Raw genomic sequence first — 8,580 nt, 5'->3', positions numbered from 1 at the left:
TGTGTGTGTGTGTGTGTGTGTGTGTGTGTGTGTGTGTGTGTGTGTGTGTGGTGTGTGTGTGTGTGTGTGTGTGTGTGTGTGTGTGTGGGTGTGTGTGTGTGTGTGTGGGTGTGTGTGTGTGTGTGTGTGTGTGTGTGTGTGTGTGTGTGTGTGTGTCTCTCTCATTCTCTCTCTCTCTCTCTCCTCTCTCTCCTCTCTCTCTCTCTCTCTCTCTCTCTCTCCTCTCTCTCTCTCTCTCTCTCTCTCTCTCGTCTCTCTCTCTCTCTCTCTCTCTCTCTCTCTCTCTCTCATTCTATACCATAGAGAGTGGAGCTCTTGGTGTTTCCTTTTCACACTTGTCTCACTCTCTCACTCCCTTTCGGCCATCAGGAACAGGGAAGTCAAACCTCAGCAGTACACATGTCAGCCCAGGTGGAGCCCAGCGTTCTGCTGGTGTTAAAAGCATGTGCTCGCGGCCCTGGGCCTCAATAATAAATGACAGAGGCCACACACAAAAAGTGATTCCCTCTTTCCTCTTCGATAGCATCACTTGGCGGTGCGCCATGAATTAGTAATGTGGATCAAACTGTAGCATAAGCGCAGATCAAGTATTTGCAAGGAAGCTGAGGGCAGACGCTCCTATGAGATAATGTGAATGTTAGCTGATGGGAATTGAAATGTTTTCTGTTCTTGTCGCATGGATTTTTTATACGAAAAGAAAGTAAAGGTCTTCGGGATAGAAGTGTTTTGAATTAGTTATCAGCACTATACGGAGGTCTATGTTTAGAGATGAGATCTTCTTGGTGAATAACTAGAGTGAGGAAACATTTAATAATTACATTTTATAACCTTGATATGCATTTTGAAGTGTTTAATAACCATTTTGTTTGCAGGTAAGTCTTTGTATATTATGTGTGTTTCTAAAATGCATCGGTAACATTGGACATGGCTCTGTACCAGGTGACCCCCACTCAATCTCCTGGAGGGATGGAGGGTCTGGGGTGGAACGATGGCGACTTGCTCTGTAGAAGAAAAGAAAAGACTAGAGGCCTGCTACTTCTATAATCCTATGAATAAATAAGTATATATATGTGAAATGCCAATCGGTGCATGCTCCTATTCAAAGCATCTTACCAACTCTTAGGCTGGGCCCCAAGTGGGGATTGAACCCCCTAACCCCAGGCCCAGGCAATTGATTCTAGACTGGTCCACCTGATACAGGGGTCCATACTGTGCAAAATGATCCCAAAAACCCAATAATCCATACCAGTGGAGGCTTTTTGCATTGAGGAGAGGGAGGAAGATCCTCCTTAACATTGTTGAGAATAAAAAATGTAGATTGCCCAGACTACTGTAATGAATTAATGCCCTTAAATATGACTACTTTAATGCCTTTGAATATATAATGTTCGTTTCCCTGGGTAAAGGGACATTAGCACCCCCTATCGCCTTTGACAATTACTTCAGGGAGGAAGGTCCTCCCTCAGCCTCCGTTGACTCCCATTCATTTCCCAGAAAGTACTGGCGGCCGGTGAATAATACGGGTTTCAATCGCCCTGCGCCACTGAGCAGTTTACATAGGAATGAATATAATATGTCCATGGTGTGACCTTACAGGCGTCTGAATTCGGGCAAAAATCTAGTCGCGCTGCGCTATGAACCAATCAGCAGGATCCCTGGCTGGTGAGCAGTGTTGCCAGATTGGGCAGATTTCCCACCCAATTGGGATACTTTTAAACCGCTTTACGCCTCGTTTCCACATACGTATGTTTTTCGTATCCGTGCTTCCGTAAATTTACGGAAGGAGTCCGCTAGTGTTTTACGTACGGACATGAATTTATTTACGGACAAAAGATGGGGGGAGCGTATGATAATGGCAGTTTTTAGGAGACCGGTACTTTGGAACATGAGGATCGACATGTACAGAGATAAAACAAAACCAACCAGGCTTGGAAAGAGATCGGCGAGGAGTTTGGCCTGCCAGGTACTTACATGTTTTGTGAAAAACATAAAAACTTTCATACGGTATCTCTGTAAAACGACGGCAAAAGTAAATTTTTTGAACGTATATTACCGACATACCGGACAGAAATTTTACGGAGGGGAGGAGTCTCGGAGGAAAAAACTGACATTACGGAGAATCACATAGGAATGAATGGACTTTCGGTCGGAGACGGTTGGATCGCATATGAGAATGTACATATGTGGAAACGAGGCCTTAGGCTAGGAAAATGATCATTGGGCGGGAAATTTACCCAATCTGGCAACGCTGTCGATAACAAACAAACCCGCTCTGCCAGTACTGCCGCTCACTCAGTCTAAGAGACGCAAAAGCAGGTGAAATCATCTGAAGGATAACGAGATTCTAACAATTGCGAATAAAGTGTACAATGGAAACATTGGAAACAGAGGACATTGTTCATGTTTAATTACACAAAGCATTCCATTCATTGAGTTACAGTGCTAAGTTAGCGACCAAAGAAAAAGGTAGGCCCTGTTTGCTAATAAATAATGGCAAATCTCCAACGTGGGCTGTTTATGGTTTCCCTGATGTGAAAAATCTTGATAGGGCAACCAAACGCCACGACTAGTGTCAAGTTCACGCTGGTGCTGCTATGCAACTTTCCTTGCTAGGCACATGGCCTATAGATCAGGTTGAATCTAGAATAATGTTGTCGTTCTTTTACTAGTTTGCTACTCTGACCGTTCTGTTTGATATTGTGGAAAGGGTGAATGATTCAGAGCATGATGCATTTTAAATGGCATCACTTTTGGTCAGTCTTTTCTTAAAACAATTGTACCTGAAAATAAACATAGCTAAATTACAACCAATAACAGATTTTTTTTATTTACTTTTACAAATCAAGAGTAGGCCTGATTTGACTAATGGGCTTTGCATCCTTTCCTTCTGCCCTTGTGGTCCATTTCAAAGACATGCTGCCCACCAGCTTTCAAATTACAGTGATGCCACTGGTGGCTTGTATCAAATTTATTCACATAACTATCCCTCCCTACCATTTTGTAGTTCACCAAACACCCTGAAACAACTTGAGTCTCACATTCTTATGCCACCATACACCAACCAACAGTGCAAGCAGGCCAATGGCAACCAAGCGCGCGGTCCTTCCTCCCTCACTTTAAAAACTACCACCCGCCCACTGATCCATACTGTACACAAGATCCATACCGTACACAATGATCCATACCGTACACAATGATCCATACTGTACACAATGCTCCATACCGTACACAATGATCCATACTGTAAACAATGATCCATACCATACACAATAATCCATACTGTACACAATGATCCATACCGTACAACAATGATCCCATACCGTACACAATGATCCATACTACAACACAAGGATCCATACTACACACAATGATCCATACTGTACACAATGATCCATACTGTACAAAATGATCCATACTGTACACAGAGCTGTTTCGGATATACACTGGATTATAGTTGGTGCTTTGGACTTACATTGTAATTTCAGTGAGTCACAACATCAATGTGAATTAAATAACGTTTGGTGGAGCTTTTCTGACCATTTTGCCTCGAATACTCAAGCTGTGATTCTATCCAAAAATTGTATTGTAAAAAAATCCAGCAACACAGCATGCTTTTACTCATGATGTTTGAACTGTCTTTGCAACTACACTTAATTCTCAGCACAAATGTCTTGTTTTCACAGAAAGTATCATTGAGATGGTTTTGACTTTCCCTGCCACCAGCAAGCTTTGATAGCTAATGTCAATCCTGTAGCTAAAGGGGGTAATCCAATTCTTCCGATTTGCCCTTCAAATATTTCACAGACACTGTGGTGTCAGCTTCAATCAATGCTTGCTGATATCAGATTACGACAACACGTTTGAAAATGAATTTGCAAAACCCCAAAAACTCCCCCTCAAATTCAGTTCAAACAGTTAGTCCTGCATGAAGTTGGCTACCAGTATGTGTGTGTCTTTGTGTGTGCGTGTGTGCTTATGGGTATGTAGCACTAGGTAGCAGATTCGATTACACAGTAACCACTCTCAGGCCTACTTGTAGGGAAATGGTTCCCTGAGCTCCTGCTGTAGCTTCCAGCCCGCGGTGAACAGACACGGTATCTTAGTTCATCAAGATCGTGGCAGCTATCAGACAGTCTGCCTGTTCACCAGTGTTACCATCTGCAAGTCCTTCAAGTGGACACTTTACTGGGGGGTCTCGCTACCTGTCTGTGCTAAGACTTCTGCCAATGGTTTCCATTGGTTACCTTTTAATGTGACAGATGAATTCAGGACCTGTTTTCCCAAGCTGGGGCATTGCCCAGGACCAGAGACTTGGCTAGCTTGAACATTATTTTCCTACCTTTATTTTCGATGGGACAAATATCAGCATTATTATCCAAACACAGTGGGGAGGATTATGTATCTGATAATTCAGACATCGGTAAGAATAACAGCGCTGCTTTGGCATGTCAGATCTTGGTTTTCTCATCCCAAACGTGTACACAGCACGTCTCCCTGGGGGTGGTTGCTGATACCTCTCTCCTGCCGGGCGACTATGGGCCTGATAGCACATGTCAGGGGATATAACATAATAAATCTAATTCACCAACATGTTGTTTTCTCAGCTCAAAGCTGCGGCAGTCACTCTGGAAACCTGCGTTTAGCGTGGATAAAGCCACTGTTCAATAGACTGAGAACACCAAGCCCGGGCCGGCCCTCTGACACCCAGAGCCACCAGAGATTCAGCTGAGATTCAGCCTGCTTTTTTTCTTCTTCTTTTCTCTTGGTAACTTTCTGTCATCTGATATGAAACAAGCATTTATCGGGATTATGATATTATATAAGTCTCAAGGCACTGAATACTTTAGGATTTGTTTGTCAGTGTTTCCATCCAAAGGAGACAATCAGAGCATCAAATCAAGAAAAGTTCTAGAAGCGTGAAATAATTGACACAAAAATTTGCTATTGGGCAAGTGTGCTCACAGGTGATTATACTTCAATGAAGGCTAGGATGCGGGTTGGAGGATCCAGTCTGAATCCTCTTGGCTCCGCTGCGGTTGGCCTCCTTCTTGTCCATAGAGGAAACTCTTTACACTTGTGCTACATGAAACTGCCTGGTTGAACTGTGTGTGCGCATACCACTGACACTCAAAGCAAACACACTCGAATGCACAACCTCAAATGCACAACCATCCCAAAACCTGCCCGCTTGCCTCCTTTGCATGCATGGCCTGCACGAATGCATTCACGTATGTGTGCATCTGTTTGAGTATGGGTGCATGTGCTGAAGTTTGTGTGTTGTGGTTCATAACTGTATGCACGGTTGTGGCCACATTTTTCAGAGCTATGTGCATTAAGCGCATGGCTGTATCCATGTTTGGATACAACCCTGTTTCTGCAGGAGAAAAGGATACAGCTGCACGGATAGAGCATGGGCCGGGAAAGGGAGGAGAAACTATTTCTCAGACCATCTCGTAACAAACCAAGAGGCTCTGTACTTGTTAGTCTGTACTGCGCCAATTCACTACACATACATTCACTATCAAATAACAGTGTCTCTTGCCTTTGCTCCTGACTGGCTGCACTTAAAGGGCAGGTCGCAGGCCATTCAGCGCTGCGCATCAAGGTGGTGTCTCCATGAGCCACCATGAGGGGGGCACAGCCCTCATGGTCGGCAAACAGTCAATGGTTAATATATATCTATATATATATATATTATATATATACAGTAATAGTAGAATCTAGCACATCCCTTCAGCTGCGAGAATACTTATAGACAGATGGATGGATCTCTAGATAGATATATTGATAGAATGATAAAAGGAAAGAGAGAGAGGAGAGACGATAGAGAGCGAGATGAGAGGTGGAGAAGAGAGTAGAGAGAGATAGAGAGAGAGAAAGAGAGAGAGAGAGAGAGACTGAGAGAGGAGTGATGATGGACTGAGAGATGAGAGAGGAGGAGAGAGATGAGGGAGAGAGAGATGAGAGGAGAGAAGGAGAGAGATGAGAGAGAGAGAGACGGTGGATGGATGGATGGATAGGATGGTATTGGATGGAGGATGGATGGATTCGGCTGGATGGATGGATGGATGGATGGATGGATGGATGGATGGATGGATGGATAGATCGATAGATAGATAGATAGATAGATAGATAGATCTGATAAGATCAGATAGATAGATAGATAGGATAGATTAGATAGCTAGATAGAGTAAGACAGACAGACAGACAGCAGACAGACCGGACAGACAGACAGACATCGCCAGACAGACAGACAGACGACGACAGACCAGACCGACATGCCAGACAGACAGGACAGACTAGACAGACAGAAAGACAGACAGACAGACAGACATCCAGTACAGACAGGACAGACAGGTACATGACAGACAGACACAGACCAGACAGACAGATAAGATAGTAGTAGATAGTATATAGATGATAGATAGATAGATAGATAGATAGATAGATAGATTCGATAGATAGCTAGATAGATAGATAGATAGATAGATCGATAGATACATTATGATTGATTGCTAGCTAGATAGATTGATAGATAAATAATGTCCCAAACATATATTTTGTTTCAATAATATTTTCTGTCTTTATTGTTTTACAAATATTAAGTTATCCACAAAATAAAATAACTTAAATAATAACCATATTAAAACATTAAAAAAATACATACATACTTACATACAATTTGCGACATGAAAATAACTAACGTTTTGGTGATGTCACCAAAGATTCCTGAACAATATGTTTCATGTGCAAACAACCTAAATCTGCATTTACAAAAAAAATGTTTTGCCTTAAATAAATTACACAAACTGGTAAGACATACTCATTGTAAGATCTGGGACATCTGGGAGAGTTGTTGGTTTACCGCCCATACCTGCCTTGAGCTACTGCTAGACATTGAACTTGTCCATCAAGATGACCCCAACCAGTACATCGGAGGTTACAGTTAGCAATATACAGGTGAGACGGTACAGAGACACAACAGACCATGGCTAGTTTACACAGGGGCACACTGCATCACAAGACAGGGGATGAATCAGCAATGACACACGACGTACACTCATACTTGTAGTGGTTTATCACTATGTGTTTGTGTTTTGTGCGTTCCCGTACAACAAGAGACCGACTCCACTGCATGTTTTTTCTAAAAGCTTTTAAACTTTTGCATAGAACTTCTGAGCATAATTTATGATTTTGATGTCAATCAAATGTGCAGCGCCATGCTGGAGCATGTAGCAGTGGACGCCACTGGGTGTAGCCCCACACAGCCCCCCACGCCACTGGGTGTGAGGAATGCCTCTCGTGAGGGAGGCGGGCCTGGGCGCTCAGAGGAATGGAGGTCCTGGCTCCCTGTCTTCATTGTTTAAAAAAAAATTTGAAGTGTTTCTGGGGGCTCGGAGTGGACCCCCCCCCCCCCCCCCCCCTGAGCTGAAAACCATTTAAGTTCTGCGAAAGAAAAGCTCCTCCTCCTTACACAAGGTCATTAAATATGACGGAGCGCCAGGAGAAGAGACAGCTCAGCAGTCCCCTCGTCTCTGAACAGACAGTGGATCTCCTCTTTTTGATTCAGGCTGTTACAACAGCGTGTGGGGGGGGGGGGGGGGGATTTTATTTGTAGTTTAAAGATGGAAACCAAGTGACATCATACCTGAGGTTCTGTGATGGATTGGGTCATTCATACCACACACAACACAGAAGGTGGAGCAGTAGGGGAACAACTGTGTAGATGGTGGGTTGGAACTGGGGGTTGAGAATTATGTGTTGGAGTGCATCATAACATCGTAACATGGTACACAGTGGACGTGTGTTGGTTGAAATATATTAAGACTCTGGTACTAGGAAGCATAGAAAGACCCACAACTTACTATCAGGCCCTCTGTTTTGTGTTTGCGTCAATAGCTGCTATTTCAACAAGTATTTTGGTGTGTATACTGCAGGGTTCAACTGAATATTTAATTGGCTGTCCAGCTGCTTGGTCTGAAAGGACCCTTCTCAATCATTCTGTTTCCTTATTTGGAGAGATACCAGGCTCCCTCCTGATGGCCATCCTGTTGACACCTTTAGTTCATCGTGTCTCGTACTCTTATAGTTTTTTCCTGATGAAAATATCAAAGACTTAGACCTTTCCATTCCTGTTGGCTTCTTCCCCCCAGAATACCACTCAGATATTGGTGAGACAAACAATAAGCTGCAAAGCCATTTGCTGGTTTCAATTCCATTTCCTCGAAAAATCACAAATTCTGAGTTCTGTTTCCCGTTTGTTGAATCAGCGTTCAACGACACCGTCTGTCTCGGGAGAAAAGCAAAGGTCACTCTCTCGAGCTGGGACTGATCTGTCATATGCGCTTGCACATGCTCAGTCTTTCCTGCATGCACACACCACTGTACATACTATATATATTCTGAATCAGGCCAAGCCCCTGCTCCTCCTTCTCCTTTCCCATTGGCTGTTTGGACAGGACAGGAAGTTCATCAGCACAAGCAGGAAGAGTGGAAAGTGCATTTTGTCACGTCTGTCAACCCCTCTTTGTCTGTCCGTCCGGAAAATATAACAATAATAATAATAATAATAGCATTTTA

Source organism: Gadus chalcogrammus, chromosome 20 (genome assembly GCF_026213295.1).
Source record: "Gadus chalcogrammus isolate NIFS_2021 chromosome 20, NIFS_Gcha_1.0, whole genome shotgun sequence".
Classification (NCBI taxonomy): Eukaryota; Metazoa; Chordata; class Actinopteri; order Gadiformes; family Gadidae; genus Gadus; species Gadus chalcogrammus.
This window is presented reverse-complemented; position numbering follows the sequence as displayed.